The 18671-nt window shown below is 35.2% G+C and overlaps 1 long non-coding RNA gene across 2 annotated transcripts in view; it reads left to right on the top strand.

Moving 5' to 3' along the window:
• Nucleotides 1-6584, top strand: part of LOC140698749 (uncharacterized) — a 254354-nt gene extending 247770 nt beyond the window's left edge. For both annotated transcript variants that reach the window (XR_012076636.1, XR_012076635.1), the window contains 2 exons: nucleotides 5260-5338; nucleotides 6395-6584. This is a non-coding gene — a long non-coding RNA (uncharacterized lncRNA). The remainder of the gene's footprint in view (nucleotides 1-5259; nucleotides 5339-6394) is intronic.
• The last annotated feature ends 12087 nt before the right edge of the window (nucleotides 6585-18671 follow it).

Genomic DNA, 18671 nt, shown 5'->3' with positions numbered 1-18671 from the left:
CAAATATCTTCATGAAAGAGTTGAGAAATGAACTGGGCCCTGAGGAATGGGTAGAGTTTTTTGAGACAGAGACTTGCTGTTGGGGGAGGACACAGCTTGCACAATAGCAATGGAATTAGCTGAAATGGGTAACAGAGAGATGACTAGGACAGGACAAATCAGAGATGAATTTACAGGCCAAGCAGAAGTTTTTATACTATAATTAATAGCTACTAAATAGCTCTGCATTATAAATATCACTTCAGAAATGTGACTACAGGCACATACATTTTCACAGTTCTTTCTCTACATTGAAGTTTAAATAGAATCTCAAATATAAAGAAGACAAAGATTTAAAAAAAAAAAAAAAAAGGAAAAAAAAAAAAGAATCCCAAGTAGGATTCCACAGGGATAATTATGTAAAATTCTTGCCACGACACACAGCCACTGGAAATTGTCTAGGCTCACTGAAGGATTCCTGGGACTCTTCACATGTTTAGACCTAGCTCTCTCTTCCTCTATCATGAACTGAGTCCTTCTGGATCTAGCATGGACTTGTCAAGGCAGTTCTCTGTTCCCAGCTGACAAGGAGCAGAGACTTGGTTCAATTTGTCAGAGTTTCAGTTCACAGAATACTCAAATTATTTAAGTCATAGTTTCAGGGTTCCATTAATGAATTTGTTTATAAGATCCATTTTATAATTGAATGAATAACAACAAAAAAATCCCTTTTCCAAATAAAACATCTTTTTTTTCTATGACTGAAATGTATATATTTGAAGCCTGATTTATTCTCCAACTTATATTTTTCTCCAGTTATCTTTCCTCCACCTTTTGCACAATACAAAGGACTAACACAAGGAAGACACCCTAATTCTTACAATTTTAACATTCATTGATTTCAAGCCAGGAGACAGTCTATCTTGTAAATCTGTCCATTAAACTCCCTGATCAGAAAATAATAGAGAGAAAGAAAAATAAACAAACAAAAAATCCCCAAAATACTTTATCCAACTTAATTTGTACATACATATTTGTTATCACATTACCCTAAAATGAAAGCTTTATCTTAAAGGTAGAAAATGAATGTTGTTGACAGTTGTAGAAGGCTAGCCTTCAGTGGGCAAGGTTTTAAACTATTTTTTTTATGAAACTAATTTTAAAAAATCTTCTGAGCTGCTTACTCTATAGTTCTGGGTAGATGAGTCCAAGTTTATCAGTATAAAGCACTTTTAATTAGAATGCCACTCATCTACCGGGTCCAATGGGTGTGTCAGCAACCCCTACCCTATGAGCACTGTACTTTGCTGTCTAGAAGTCTTTCTAGCTGCCTGCAGACTGCGTTGCCTTCAATCCTGCCATGAGTTTTGGGTTCAGTTCCATAAATGTAGCTTGAACCTTCAAGAGAGTTCTAATAAAAATGAAAGTGAGGTTGGGAGTGAGGAAGATTCGTTATTAATGTGCTCTCAGCCAGTGTTGATTTTAGGTTCTGATTCTCCTGTTGCCTTCAGAAGTCTTAGGTTATTAGCTACCAGTATCTCTTTCCCAAATTGTTCCATTAAACCCTCTCTCTTGAGTTGCATATTTCTGTAATCTATCCATAGTCAGCCTGAAATCAGGGGTTTTATCATATTATGTAATACACAAAAGTTATATCAAAACAATACAAAAAAAACCCCACTAACTTCCTGCCAAAAATTATGACTTCCCATTTCCCTGTAGGAGACTTCATAATTCAGCCTGTCTACATTTAGAATTTTTATCCAAGAACACTTCTGTTTCCAGTCCCCGTAACTAAGGGGCACCAAATGCTATAAACTCAGCGTAATACTTGTTCTTCTGCTATCCTACCCTGCAAGTTCGCATTTCCATGACTTTGCTCAGGCACTCCTTAATGTGGTCCCACGGCTAATGACTATCTTTTAATGAGCAGTTTAAAGGACAAATTCCCAAGGCTAATAAATTCTGTGAAGTTGAAAGGTTATAAGCATCCTTGCTACCCTGCTATTTCCCCTGGTCCTCCACCAGAGAACATGGTCATATAACTCAAAGTAACTAAGTCTAAATTTGTCTCCTCCTTCAATATTCGTGTGCATATAACACCAAGGAATGCAATGGGTGTATATGTATCTAGACACGGTGGCTAATTGATTAAATTTATGGAAGAACTACTTTCTATGTTAAAGAGAACAAAAAATGAAAATAGTAGGCTTAAGAATTAAACAAGAGAGCACAATAAAAGGATAGGCACAGGTCTTCAAAATACTTGATTACTTAAAAATTCAATCTGATTAGAAGAAGTACCTGCTTTTGGAAATTAAGTAATAAAATATGCAGTTTGATCAGAATATCATGCACAATATGCAGCTTGCCCATTTAATTATACAGAAGACCTAGAGAGGAACACAGCTGGGTCTGTAAATTATGAAATAGGATGAGCTGCAAATGCATCTTTATTAAAATGATGACACATCATCTCACTGATCCACAAATCTCCACCAATACTATCCTAATAATCAGTTTATTTCTGTGCTTTTTGACCACAATCTGCCATCTACCAAAATGTGATAATCTAGCATGAAAAGCATTCAAAATAACACCAAAACTATGTAACTAGATAAATCTTAATTACTTAGCTCTTTGCGTGAAAAATAACACAAAGTCCATGATGGGAGGGGTGTTATATTGGTGTATTCTCAATTAATCGGTAGAATTACATTGTAGTAAGAACAGGTGTTAATCTAAATTTGCGTCCCAACTCCATATTTGTGAAAATATGAGTAAGTTAAACAACATACTAAACATACTAACCTGAAAAGGTTTTAGATTCCCAAAAGTTTGTACTGTCTAAGGTGGTGAAATTAAACACCAATAACAAAAATTGAGATTACGAACTACAAAACTTGACATTGAAGCAAATAAAGCAAAAACTACAAATCCAACTACAAGCTTTTACATGTTAGGACCCAAAACATAAGAAATATCCAACATCAAAATAAATTTGCAAGCTTTAAATTAAGAAAGAAACAGGAAATTGATTCACGGAAAAGTCACTATTTTTTTCCATTTTCTCATTCTTTCAGGTTCCTTTATACGTTTTTGGACTGTTGAAAACACTAACACAAACTTTCCCTTCTTTGTTGATTAGTACCAGGGAAAGACAGATTTAACCTCTATTGGTTTCATTTCTCTTTGTAAAAATGGGTATAATGATGCTTATTCTTAAAATGTTAACACTGGATTAAAAATATTATAATAGATGCAGCACACATTTGGGAAATGCACAGTAGGTACAACACACATGTGAGCTAGTTCCTAGTCCATTTCTGGAGGAAACATGATATAGAGAAAAGGGTGAAAAGTTGCTCACCCCAGCTTCAAATTCCTTTACAACTTACCTGCTGTCTGAACTTGGGAAAGTTTCTTTATCTGACTGATGTTCTCATTCTTCTTCTGTAAATGGATAAAATAATGCATATGTGAAAGGGTTGTTGAAAGATTAGATTACATAAAATTTATGAAAATATCTAATAAAATACATTGCCCAAAGTAGATACTCAATTAAGTTTAGTTTGTTCCATTCCTCTTCTTTTCTCAGCCTTCTTTTCTTTCAATCAAAATGTCTGTATATTAACAGTAAATGTGTGGGTCCCATAAGGGTGCAAACAGCAATTTTTATTTTAATTTTGCTATTTTTGGTGTCATCACATTGAATAAAACATAGCTATCAGATCATCAGACCCGACCATGTGACCTACCATAATTTGGAATTTTTAAAATTATTTTATACATACATCTTTGGTTTCAATGCAGATATCTCATTTGGAAATTTCTGATGAATCAAAATTGTATTAAAAAGGACATGTACCAAGGATCTCTGTAACTGAGGCTAGCAGCTTACTGTCTTTAAAAGCCTTATATGAGGCATGGAATTCCTTATTTTTCTTAGACTGACTTAATTCTCTGGAGTTTAAAAAAAGAAGTGAACATAAGTAAAGCCAACAGAGGAGTTTAGGCTCTGCAATGATTCATTAGAAGTCTTGGTTGAGTCTGTGTTGCCTTGGTTCTGTATTGCAAGGGAGTCTGATTAAATTGAGCCTCTGAAGTCTTGTTTGTTTGTTTGTTAAACTCTGAAAGAACATAGCAAAATCAAAAGCAAACACATAATTGACCAACCAAAACTATACCAGGTAGAATTAACTATGACAGAACAAAGTCCAAAACTCCCGCCAATTAAATTAAGATATAGATGAGGCTAGATACTGAAATTAAGTATTCTCTTTAGAATATTACAAAGGAGGAAAACTGCAGTTAGGTTCTAAGTTGTTTAGAATCCTGTGTGTTTTGGAACAATGTATCTGTGACACAACCACCATTTGTTGAATTTATCACAAAGGGGCTCTTTAGCACTATTTAGCCCTTCAGAAAATTCTCAGGTATTGGAATAAAATATGGAAAAATAACGAAGTTACAAAAGGGAAGTAAGATTCTGAATCAAAGCAATAAATCTGAGGCGAGTTGTTGGAGCCAATGACGAGTTTTAGGCTGGGAAAGAGTACATGGGTTCTCATACCAATTCTCTATTAACTGAGCAAGTAAAACTCAGACATCTACACTTTCTACTTTATCAAATTTGTCCTCAATTTACTAGTTTTTGAGATATACATTCCTTCAAGCTTTAAATCTATGCTAATTCTATTTGATAAATATTAAACATTTGCAGTAAATATTTTGATAGGTAATGATCTATATAGTTTGTGTTCTCAATTTTCTTTCAACCTAAAGCAAAAAAGAGAAACTTCGGGGGAATTAAAATTCTGGTCGGAGGGTTTCTGACGGGATGAGATGGTGAAGTACCTATTTTCGTAAAATACAACTGTTATCTCTGAATACAGTATAAATGCTGTTAAATGAGAGCTGGGACAGGTGGCAAAAGGAAGACAGATGGTTAGAGACCCCAGGGTTGGAGGAACAGCACAGTGGCAGGCAAGGTGTTTTACAATCCTAATGAAAAATAAGACACCCATTTTACTAAAATAGCCCTTAATATATTAATTTTACCTGTTTGGCCTTAAGTACTAAATAAATATGTATGTAAGTAAGTAAATAAGTTAGTAACTAAGGTACTTCTTTTTCTTTATATTAATCCAAGTTTCATTTAGTTGTGGAATATTAATAGGTATGTTTCTTCTCTCTTGTTTTTTGTTTCTTTCTGTTTTTGTCCTCCTTTTGCATGTTTATGTTTTCTATTATCCACTCTGAATATTCCCTCTAAACTAGGAAAACAATTAAACCAATTAAGCTGGAAATCAAGCTTTGGAGTCGGCCCTTAAGCTAACACACAGGGCAGCACACTGAGGTAGGTACTAAATGGTGGATCCAAGATGAGAAACTGGTAGCCCTTGTCTGGACAGAGATGATAAAATCTGATTTTACTTACATGAATGATTCCAGTATAATGCATATTAAATATTATAAAAGGGAGAGAAACAGAGTCATGTGTTCAATGAAAAGGTTGAAAGCAAATCTCTAGAGTAATGAGAAAGGGTATCTTGGAAGGATATTTTTTGAGATGGGTATTGAAGGAAAGGGGAAGTTTGACAGATGATGGCAGCTATGAGAGAGAACATGAATGAAATAATATAAGAAAAGCATGGAGGTGGGAGGGTTAGAATTATGATCAAGAAACGGTATGTCAGACAATTGGCTGGTTACAGGATAAGAGGAGTGTAGACAGGGAAGATAATACTTGAGAGGAAGGAGATTCCAATATTTGGCCATGAGTGTGTATATTATTGACCAGTCTTTAAAAACCACTTAAACACTTTTAATGGAGGAGTGTGGCATCATTAGGTTCCCAACAGAATGATGTGGCAGCAGTCAGGGTGAAGATTGGGAATGGAAAAGAAATTGGTGGGGAAATCCAGAAAAGGGCTACTTAAGATCAAGTGGCAGGGGGAGGGTATAGCTCAGTGGTAGAGCACATGCCTAGCATGCATGAGGTCCTGAGTTCCATCCCCAGTACCTCTATTAAAAAAATAATAAACCTAATTACCTCCACGCCTCAAAAGAAACAAAACAGACAAACAAAAAGCAAATCTTTGAAAAAATCAGGTGGCGATGTCAAAGGGCTGAACTAAGGTATTAACAGTGGTCATGTGACAAAACACACTTCTCTTATTTGAAGAAAAAAAGGTTAGAATCTGCATAGTTTGGAAAATTCAACTGAAACAGAGATTGAAAAGAAACGAGGTGTTCAGTTTAAATAAAAAGAGTTTAAAGCACTTGCAACTCCCAGGAAAGGTTGAGAGCAGTAAAAATCGGAGCACGAGAAAGGGTTAGGAGAAGCATTTATTCTAACTAATATTTATTTCACTTTCAATACTATTTTTTCCTTGTGGCTGGAAATCTGTAGGTACAACGAAGTTATAAAGCTACTGAGAACTGAAGAAGCAGAAGTAAACACTAACACGAAAACAAGTCTCTCCTGACATTGTCAACAAAGCCCTACCTGCAAATAGGCTGTTAGAGAATGGAAGTCAGTCACATTAATAGGCGCAGAGCAATCTTAGCATGTTTTGTTGAATAATCTAAAAATGGATTAAGTAGCCCAATTTATTTTGATAAATTATATTCATTTTATAACAGTACTATAACTGTATTTAAAAATTAAAAATGAAACTCATCTATTATTTTAGTTATTTTTCTCTGGGTTCTCAGATTCCTTGTTTGTATCCCTTTATGTGTGCATATTTCACACATTTAAAATTATACTATTTTATATTCTACTTTCCACACATAAATTATAAATGTTTTTCATATTGCTTTGTCAGTTATACATTTGTATTTTGCATTTCCGAACCATATTCTATCGATTAAATTTATCCAAAAAATGTAGTTATTCTTCAGTGGCTGAAGTATGAGGCTCTCCTTAGGTTTTGACTATTAGAGCTGATAACTTGAAGAGCATCAGTCTGCGTATTACAAGGCTCTACTCCACATCATGTCCATTGATCCAGGCATTGTCCTGTATCTTTCAGGCTAGGCTGTTCACTCCTACTGGGAAGACATCTTGACTATTCCCCACTGCGTCTGCCGCAACTTGCACATCTTAAGCCCCAAAATACATGTTAGTATGATGTGTTTTTTCCTTTTCATCATTTATTAATGAAGGGAGAAGAGGAGAGGGAAGAATAGATACAGAATGAAAAGAGAAATGAATGTTTTTATGGGTAGCAGAATAAGGTCACAATGTGAGAATTTAATTTACTACACATAGTAAGAATCAAGAAACATTTATTCAGCAGCAACTACAGGACATTATGCTACGAACTGGAAATTTTAAAAAAAATGTGGACTTCAAAGAACATATAAACCAGTTAATATTTGCTCTTATCGCCCTCCTTTTTTCCTAAGAGTCACTGATAGCTTTCTGGAGGCTTATTGCATTCTCAAGAGATAATCAGGGTGGAGATAAGCAAATATACATGCATTCCAGGTATACTTGGCATAATACATTCCTTGCCCTACTCAACTTCTGGGCTAGTATCCCAGGTAAGTTAATCGGACACTCTCTCCTTAGAATTTGAATACTGAAAAGAGTATGAACATCTACAAATGGTTGGGTACATTCATTCCAGTAGGGGGCATTGCTCAAATTTCCCAAATACAAGACTTTTTTTCCTCTCTTTTCTTTTTCTATCCTTGCCTCCCAGAACTGCTTATCTCTCCTGTCTCCTGCTTGATAGTGTGAAATCCTGATGTTCTGTCAGTAAACTCTCTTAGTTTAACTTGTCCAGAATCAGTGTTTTTGCTTGGAACCAAAGAGGTCTGTTGATACAGGTAATCAAACCTGTAAGCCCTGAATGAGAACACTGCAGAAGTGCTGTGGTGAAGGTTTACCCTGGGAAACCACAAGGGGGAAACCTAGCCCAGCTCAGAGAGCAGAAGCAGCCTTGCCAAGCCGGATGGTTCATTTCAAAATATTTGCTAATTTAATATATGCATAAAATAAGTACATACTATTATTTTAATTAGCATGCCTGTGCTTGTTTATTAATTGTATTTCCTCCTGAAAATATTGTGCATTTAAGGAAATCAACCTAGCTCTTAATGAAAGAGTCAGAAAGAAGAAATGTCCAGAATATAAGGTGACTGTCAGTTTCACTTTAAAATTAATTTATTTTGCATGAAGGTCCTTGCTAACCATAAAGAGGATTAAGAGGGCTGCATTAATGATACCGGTGTGAAGGAATGACACTAACTTTTCAATTAATGCCATCCATTAAGCAACTGGCATGCCTGACTTGTTGACTTCTGTAAGAGTGCTAGAGTTATTGCATCCATTTAACTTTAAAAAAAAAGCCATAGGTAAAACATAGTGACTATTATACCTTATAACACTCAATATTCAATTATATAACTGAAATTTTCCAAGAAAGTAGAATTTAAATGTTCTTTCACACACACAAAAGATAAATATATGTGTGTGATGGATGTGTTAGTTAACTGGATGACGAGAATCCTTTTACAACATATACATCTATCAAATCATCACATTATACACTTTAAATATCTTAATTTTATTTGTCTATTACACCTCAATAAAGTTGGCAGGGGGAGCCACATATGAATTTAAACAATGAGTAAGAATTATATACCACTTCTCCATTCTCACACTTTCTCCACAGCACGAGGAAAAAAAAAGTTACATTTTCTTAAACCTTGAAATATATTTTTTGTTAATTAAAACATAACTTGTAATTAGACAAAAATGAGCACAATCTTCAAAACAGATCTCTTCTGAAATGGGATGGCTGTTTCTGGAAAAAAAATTACGTTGTTTTTGCTACTTTAACACTAGAATGAGGTACCACTGACCTTGGGGAAACTGAATGAGTTTCGGAGTCAGAAAAAAAAATAAATAAATTCTTACCTTGGCTTAGAAATTAAAAGCAATGGGACCCCAGTCAAACTGTGTAGCTCCTCAGAGTCTTGGTTTCCTCATCTGCCAAATGAGGACAAGAACACCTTCAATGTAAGGTTTTTGTTATAAATGGAGAAAATGAGCATTAAATGCCTGGCACCTGTTAGACACTACATTACAACAACTGTTATTTGAAAACATTGTTTGTCTGAATAAATGGAGAGTTCAACATTGTTCTGGGAAGGTACAGGCCAGAGGAGTTTGACTATCACTTCCAATAATTTAGAAACATTTTAGAGACTCAGTCCCTGAATTTCGAATGTATTCTAGGGTGCAAGTCAAAGCTATACATGTAAGTGTTTCCTTAGTAGAATATCCAAGGGTTTCACTTGCATTTTCACTAAAAAAGCCCAAAGCCAAGTATTTAAACTCTGCCTGGGAATCAATGTTAAATATTCTAAAAGCTTCATTTAAATAAAATGTTTCATAAATTTATCAGACTAGAATCCATAGTAGGGTGCTTGTCAAATCCAAATTTCTGGAAAAATAATACCTTGGCTCTCTTCCATGTCCTTCAGTAGAATGCACAGCATGCAGACTACACGAGTTATTTCACTCAAATTTTACCTAATTTGGGGGGCTTGGGTTTCATTTATTCATTGATTTTACTTTAATGGAGGTACTGGGGCTTGAACCCAGTACCTTATACATGCTAAACATGTGCTCTACCACTGAGCTATACACCCTTCCCTCCCCCCTTACCTACTTTTTTTTTAATACTTCAGTACATATTTTTTAATAAAATAAAGGAAATATAAATGATATCTAAAATTCTTTCTAAGGAAGTAATCTTACTAAGGAGAGAATACATGAGGCATGGCCAAGAGAGCTGAGGGCTCCAGGCGATGATCTGTGTTGGCTGGGGTGGCAAAGCTGGTAAATTAGTTCTGACACTGGGCTCCCAATTTCCTCATATTAATAATATCCATTAAATATTTATTATATTCCAAGTAGGTTTATAAGCACTTTACACACAAACTTCCATTTAATTATCTCAAAACTCTGTAAGAGAGAGCTAGATTTAAAGTGTTTCATTATTTGTCTATGTACTTAATCACTCATTCTACTGCCTTTCCACTCTGCTACATTTGTTCAGTCCGTCAGTCCTCCACTTGTGGTCTTGTAAGTCCCAGTTCTCTTGCTGTCTGCAGGATCTAAAGAGGGAAGATAGACAGTGGACCCTTGAACACTAGGAGTTTGAAAGGCATGAGTCCACTTACACGTGGATTTTTTCCATAATAAATACTCCAGTGCCACAGGACTCTTGATTGGTTGAATCTGCGGATATGGAACCAAGAATAGGGAGGAACTGCAGATAAGGTGAAACTGTGGATATGGTGGAACCAGGGATAAAGAGGGCTGACTATAAATTATACTCAAGTTTTTAACTAGGGGGAGGGCCACATCCCTAAGCCCTGCATTGTGCAAGAGTCAACCATATAACTTTTGTTCAAAGTTTTCACTCTGTTGTCTACAACAGATTTGAAAACAAGGGATGTCCACAGAATACGGTGACTATAATCACAGAAGTAGGCCTATGGGACAAGGAAGGCACAGAGGACAAATTGATCCACTTCCCATACACAGAGACAAAAGAAATATCCATCAGGAAGACTGCAGGTTTCAAAATTTGTGGGTAAGAAATAGAGGAAAATTTAAGGCAGAAATGATAGCAAATGAAAGACAAGAAGAGAGACAGTTGCAGCTGTTATTGTTAAAAGGGAGAAGGAAATGAGGATATGCAATAAATCCTACAAAGATCTGCACACTTAAACCCTCACTACTCAGTTTTCTCTAGATCTTGCCATAGAAATATGTTAAAATGTAAAAACAATTATTACCTTGATCTATTTAAAGGACAACCTCAGTAGTAGGAATAGTAGGAAAAAGGAGTAAGTTCTAATTTTTTGGTGTGAACTTGGGCTAGTTTGCCTGCTATGTAATTTCCTAAGAAAAGTAAGTTGGTCTAGTTCAAGAAGGATAAGCTTTGGAGGGAGCCCAGACCTGTTGAAGAAAGCCAGCTCTACAACCACACTGCTACTTTTATTTCACCATCAGTGTATTGGAACTAATAGCATTTATTCACAGGATATGAGATGAATGAGGTAAAGCTTCTTGGAAGGCCTGAGTCCTCCATTAATATAATTTTCCTTCATACCGTGCTCCATAATAAATAGGAGATGATTTTCTAGGGTGATAGAAAGGTTTCATGTCATTGTGACTGTGGTTGTCATTACACAGCTCTCTACTTTTATCAAAATCTCCTAATATATATTGCACTTAAATTCAGTGCAATGCATATTTTTCACCCAGGAATTCAAGCGTGAGGAAACAATTATGATGTTGATATTATTCACCAGATAAAACAGTGTTGGCAGAGACTGTCGTCCAGCACAGACCTTGAAATATTCCTTCATGATCTTGCTGAGTATGTCAGTCCACAAGGCTTGTCAGCCTTTTCTTCTGACAAAACACTGTCTATAGATACTCACCCCAGACCACTAAATAGGGAAAGGAAATCACAGGGTGAGTCCCATGAAATTGTTTGCTCCCTGAGGGACTATTTTTTTTTTAATGTTGCCAAGAACAAACAATACATGAAATGGAATTTCCAGAAAGCCAACCAAACTGTGGGTAGACTGACTCCTCTTGTGATAAGGAATACAAAGATGAATGTGATTCTTCAAATTGTGATGTGTTAACTGACTCATCTCAGTTCTCAGGAGTTCTCCCTGAAATAAAACTATCAGGGCAAAAATAGTGCCTCTTTTATCTTTGTAAACAGCCCTCCCTGACACTTCGGTGGGACGGGCCACTGAGAGATGCAGCTGCTCGGGTGTGGCAAGATCTGGAATGGGAACTTGTGTGTATTGTCCATACTGAGCATTAAGTAATTAATGATCTAGGAGACAAAACATAAAGTCTCTTACAATAAATAGAATTTAAGCACATCTGAGTTAAATAGTAAACTCAAGATAGACTGAAATATCGTTAAAAGGCCCACCACAGTGAGAGTGAAGATGGAGGTACAAAAAAGGAAGTTCATACTAGGAGTGATTGGAAAAAAAAGTTAAAGTAACTGTGACCAAAGTATTCATGATTGAAATGCTCTTTTTGCTACTCCATGAAGATACAGTTCTTCCTTTTGATCAATTTTTAAAGATTGGAATCTAATATGATCAGGTTTTTTTAAAAGGTACTGCATTTGGTTTATCATGGGTCTTTCATATCTATTCAAACTTAAAAGGAGGAAACAGTGAAAGAGTACATTTATCTTTAAAATCATTTGGGCGACTCTAATGTCTAGTAGTATATGATGATACTGTGATCCCTTTTCACACATATCTAAAAGAAAATAAAATCCCACAAAAGTTTAATTAACACTTCTATGCCTTTTTAAAGTCCTTAGATAAAATGTACTGAGTATGAAGTATTATAATTTATATCCTTAAAAATGTAGACTTTTAATTTTCTTTTCAATAGTTAGGGATCCAAGATTTGAAAGTGTGTAACACCACACATCAGGAAGGCGGGCTACTATTAGGCACAAAGAGATAGTTCAAGTAACATCGGTCATGCGGATTCTGAATTTAATTACTGATGGAATTTATGAAAAAAATCACAAAATGTCTTTTTGTGCTGAGATCCCAGTAAAATGACATTTAATGTGACAGTCTCAGGGCTCTATTTGACTTACACTGGGATAAGAACAAGTGGATGAGGAAGAGGAATACTGGTTGTACACACACCTTATAAACAAATAATTAATTTAAATTAAAATAGTGGTTGTAATAAAGCATTTATTAAATAATAGAATTTTTCATATTGATTCTAGATGATTATGTGAAGGTAAAGCTTTATAGCTTTATGAATTTTTTTAAAAATATATTTTAACACATATTGAAAGTACTTAGTGAGCACTGCTATATACTGAAAAAGACACACATATTATGCTAAAACCACTATTTTATGAACATATGTATGTATGTGCATGACTGGGACATTGTGCTGTACACCAGAAATTGACACATTGTAACTGGCAGCACTTCAATTAAAAAAAAAACAAAACTGCACTATTTTACATTTGAAAGAAAGGGGAATTTGTTATGTAATAACTATAGCAATTTCTAGTTAATAGTTGCTGTACTAATTTAAGACATTATTACGTTTTTGTGCCATAATTTTAAAGTCCAAAAATTGTATATAATTTAATGTAAAATTCAATTGAGTCCCTTTGAAAAAGAGAATATATAAACCACTATTTCTCCGTCCCTAAAAAAATTCCCTCTTTCCTAATATAGACTAGGAAGGCATGTTTGAGGATTAGTTCATCATTAACAGAACTTGGAACCATATAACCTGAATTGAAATCTGAGATTCAATACTTGGTTGTTTTTTATAATATTCCTCAAGATACTTATTCTCTCTGCTTTAGGGTTCTCATTTGTAAGACGAAGATAATAATAGAGCATATTATTGTAAGTATTAAATGAGTTTATTTATAAAAAGTAATTAGAATAATACTTTCCACATTGTAAGTTTCCAGCAAAGTTATTTTAATTACTATTTAGCTATTATTATTGGGTTTTTAAGAAAGGACGATATCTTTTCTGGGCTCATCTGTAAAATACTAAGGCAGTTAGATGACATTTTTGAGAGATTCAGTAAACAAGAGAACATAAATAATAATAAATTCTCATGCAGTAGAAATTCAATGTTAAACCTAAAAGGCTAGTTCATTAACATGAAAACAAATGCAGATTGCATGAAGTAAAACTCGTGGAGGGTCTCCCTCAGGCTATCAAGATGACACAGTGACAGATCCTGGACAATTAAATTTGGTGATCGAGGAGGAGCATTCTCTATAGAAATGGATTTATAATGAACTTGCTCTGCAAGTGGATGTCTTCTAGAAATTAATTTACTCTGTTTTGGGCATTCCAAGCTGAGAGAACAAAAATGACCTGAAGTCCCTAAGCATGAAAGTTATTAACTTGTATTCAGATGTGGATGAGGAAAAGGGTAAATGAAACAGAAAGTAAGAAATTATAAACTTGAAGGGTGGGTTGGGGCCAAATCATAAAGAGTCATATTTAGACTTGATTCTGTAGTTGCTGAGAACCTGACAGTAGTTTCCAGATAAATTATGCAATGCAAATTAACGATTTAGACAGTAGAAGCCAGCAGTTTGGCCAGCATGATTGGAGGGAGGGAAGGGATCGGGAGAAAACAAGGAAGGTCGAGGCTGTGGCACTAGGCTAAATGACTGGTGCTCAAGACCAGATCAAAGAATGCAGCAACTGGAGTGGAAATGAAAAGCATACATTTAAGAGAAATGCACAGTGGCCATGGACAAGCATACATACTCCCTTCAAAGAAGTCCTAAGTCTTCCAAGACATCACTGAACTTATAATTCTTCCAAGAAGTCTTGTAACTTTTTTTATATTGTAGAGCCTGGGAAGATGGCAGGGACAGTCCCTGGAGGTAAACGTATGCAAGTGTGGGGATCCCCTTAGACTGTGCCCCCAGGGGATTTCAGCTCTCATGCTAATCTATACCCAGCCTCCAAAATGCTACTCCTAAAAGCAAATTTTAAATTTTAATCATCACAGTGAGCAGCTATCTTTGGTGCCTAAAAAACTGGTGTATAAATGTACAGAAAGATAATACTGGATTAGAAAGCTGCTTGAATGTTGTTAATGAAACAAAGATTTAGTTTTTCAAAAAATGAGCATAGACTAAACGCTTTATTTAAAAAGTCCTCCCTTAGGTTATCAAAGACGTCGTCGGCCCACCTCTTAACTGGCCTGTCAGCAAGCTTCACCCTCATTCACCACTCTCCCCATGAACTAGTCTCTCCTAACGCTTCTAGGACTCACTCTTGTGGTCTTATTCCTCCTCTGGCTCATCTTCTTTTTGGCCTTCAAATGCAGGAAGTCCTTAAACCTCTACCCTGGACCATTGTACACCCTCAGACTAGACTTCTGCTTTCTGAGCTGTCTCATTCACACCTAGAATCTCCATTACCCATCTATACACAGATTTTCTTTACACACATATATCTCCCACCAGACCTCTCCTCTGAGTCCAAGACCACTGTATCCAGTTGCCTCTTTGACATCTACTCCTGTCCAACTCCTGCTCAGGCTTCAGGTCTCAGGTAAATTTTCACCTTCTCAGTGTTGCTTACTTGATCATCATATTTTATGCACATGCCCCCTCATATTTTTTATCCTAAAGTTATTATTCTTTTTAAAAATTTTTTCTTAAACTTGTGAGATTTCTCTGTTTATTTTTAAATCCCTATTGAAGAGAATAGTTAACCTTGTTTATTTTTGTACCATAATATTTGCACTAATAATCCAGAGAATACCTAGCTTCTAGACTATAATGGGCATTAAGAAAGCCTTTGTTGAATGAATAAACAACAACGTAGAGAAATTAATTGTTTTCTAATGAGAAACATACTAATTAAATGATAGTGATATCATTTTGAAATTAGAAGGATTTATATAAACAAAGACCTGCCAACTTTCTGTTAAAAGTAACCTGCATTATTAAGAATACCTTCCCTCAGTAATGTATGGTCTCTTACTTGGGTTATTCAAAACTCCACTCAGTTTTCTGATGTATTGGGATATTATTGTCTCTGATCAAAGGCTGCTATTTGTTGACTCCTGCTTCCTCTGAGTCTTTACTGGAGGACAGGAGTTAATCTGATGTGATGATAGTAAATTACGGCAATGACGAACATGAACTCATTTTCACATAAAAATAATACTCTAAGAATCTTCACATCTAACAACTTATCTGCTCCTTTCAAACAACTGTAAATCTGGAGTGATGATTAGAATTTTATATATGAAAGTCCATGACTCAAATTTTCTCATAGGTAAATTCTGGTTAAGGCAACAAAGCAGAATGAACTAATGCAGACAATCCCTCCTTATATGCTTCTCTCCTGCCAAGCTCCTACTATTAAAAATATTTCAAAATGCTGATAAAATATAACCAATAATATAATCTAAGCTCAAATGGAAGAAAGTAAAATTCTAGGTGCCAAAAGGAAGAAGAACATAAAGCAACAGGGGAAAACTCATGAATCCGGGAGCAATTTGAATGGCTCATTAACACTCATTCAGGCATAGAAGTTGTGGCCCCTTTTAGTTCCTGGGACTGAGTCTGCTGCACAGTTTAGGACAAAGAGATGACCCCATGACTGCACCCACTGCATCAGTGAAACCAGAGGGCTGTTTTCTCGGCTGGATAAAATAATATACCAAGCAAATTAGAGCCCTACTTAAAATGTACCAGGGATAAACTTAAAACACCCTCTGTTAGCACCTTTTAATAAATCCTTCATAAACAGCCAGCTTCTTGAGGGTTGAAGGCATGACATAAGTCATTCCCAAGTCCCTAGTTCTATGTTTTCTAATCAGATTTGGCATATAATTAAAAAAAAATCTTTAAGAGCAGCTATGATAGAAACCGCTGCTATTGTCACCAGACATGCATTAGAAATGGGACAGACATGCTTTTACTTCTCGCTGACTTTGCCTTGTCAAATTGTCTAAAACAGAATACACTTCTGAAAAAGATGGGCTGGTAAAGCAGTGAGACATAATAGGGAGAATGCTAAACTGGATGAATAGCGGTAGAAATTGACTGCTTTTCAAATTACCTTTTTACCTTTTGCCATTTATAATCATTAATGTATTTTCTATTAATAAACAGAAATCAAAACACACACAATTTTTTGTTGTTCAATATTGTAAAATCAGCATGTACTTCAGTCTCTGACACAGAAGGACTCAACCTATTGTTTTCTCAATGAGTGATTTAACGTAACATGATATATGTATATATATTTTTTCTCTTTATGGCTGTGAAAGAAAGTTGTATGCTATTTCATAAGCAAAGATACATTAAATTAAATAGATCGAATTAATGTTTCTGTGGGTATCGTGTGCTCAGCCCTCCCTTCTCTTTCACAGCAGGCCAGAAAGTCACAGATTGCTTCGTCAGGAGCGAACTCAGCCAGCTGGCTTGGGCAATTTAAACATGTTCTCTCTTTTGCAAATTGCTATGGGGTATTAGAAATAGAGTCAATGTGACTAGGTCAAGCATGTCTTGGACAGAATCCAAAGCCCATGTGGTTTGAACTGCAGACATTAAATGGTCAGATCAGTCAGGGAGCAGCGATGATTATTTTTGTCCAAGGACCACATATTCTTTTTTATTCAAATCTTTTATCAAAAAGTTGAATCTATAACAGTCCTAACGTATAGTTTGCTTTAAATGATCTATTTTAAGTACAGACTGAAGGAAAAAAACAAGATATCATTGCACTCAGATGCCGAAAGCAAACAACATACACTAGTCAGACTTGGCTTACCCAGTCCCTATAGCAGGATTGGAACATCAATTGTACAACATAACGTAATAAAATGTTCATTTTATACTCTTGGCATAATTGTTTTAAATCTATAGGTCACTGTTTACCTTGAGATTCACTAGACCCATATGCCATCTGGTAATATATGATGTAAACTCTGTACAACATCATTTACCCTGGATCTTCCAACCTGCTCCCTTTCCAAAGGCAGTCTTACCTTTTGAACTGCCTCCATCTCCCACATCCAAACAACAAATCCTTCCAACCTACTTAGCCATTAATATTAAATAACATTAAATTATTAAAATAATTAAAGAAATAATTTAAATACAAATTAAATAATTAAATTAGTAAATAAACAATTTAATTAAATAATATTAAAGTAAAATTCAAACTCCCTACTAACAAATCCTGTATAATCAGACCCCAACTATTTCTCTACTGTTACAATTTACCCACCCACCTATGTCTTAACCATATTGTCCTTTTTCGCCCTGTCCCTCAAATTCTGCAATCTCACTTCCATCTCAGAGCCTCTGATTCTCCTGCCTGGAATACTCTTCTTGCTGTAATTCACATTGCTGTTTTCCACATAGTATTGATGACTCATTTTAGATAGCATCTTCTTGATGATGCATACCTGACCACCCTTGCTTGCTACTTTCCAGTCTACAAGACATCATCTATCACATTTCCTTAGTTGAAGTCCTTTATAGAACTCACTACTCCTCTGTATTATCAAAAATTTTTGTTTGTGTGTTTACTGTGCAACTTTCTCTCTTAGGGTGTAATTTATTTGAAGGCAAGTACTTTTTTGGGTATGTTTTCTTTATTTCCTTCAGCAGTGATTGGCTGATAGAAAGTGCTTAGTAAATTAAAAAGAAATGTTCTGAAGTTGTTTTAAATCAGATGCTTATGAAGAATTTTTCATGTTATTCTGTGTTTTAAATATTATAAGCAAAATTTAAATTCAAACTAGAATAATACTGTGGTGTGGTGCTGCAGAATGTGAGCATCTTAAAAGCTATTGTAAGTAGAGTAAATATCATAAACATATTTTAACTTAACACATTAAATTATTTTGTGCTTCAACAAATGTCTTATCCGATATTATGTAAATAAGAACCTTTGTGGTAGCTAAAAGAGAAATCTTAGGATGGTAGCTTTTATTCTGGGAGAGACAACAGCTTATTTATTTTTTCGAGTCATGGCAGAAAAATACAGTTTGTCTGCGGATAAATCATACATGACCCTAACTCCTAGCTGTCTACAAAATGGAAGTCAACTCATGGCAGAATTAACTTACACCT

This window comes from Vicugna pacos, chromosome 10 (assembly GCF_048564905.1).
Source record: "Vicugna pacos chromosome 10, VicPac4, whole genome shotgun sequence".
Lineage (NCBI taxonomy): Eukaryota > Metazoa > Chordata > Mammalia > Artiodactyla > Camelidae > Vicugna > Vicugna pacos.
The sequence above is the reverse complement of the archived record's forward strand: the minus strand, read 5'-3'. Positions and strand labels throughout refer to the sequence as shown.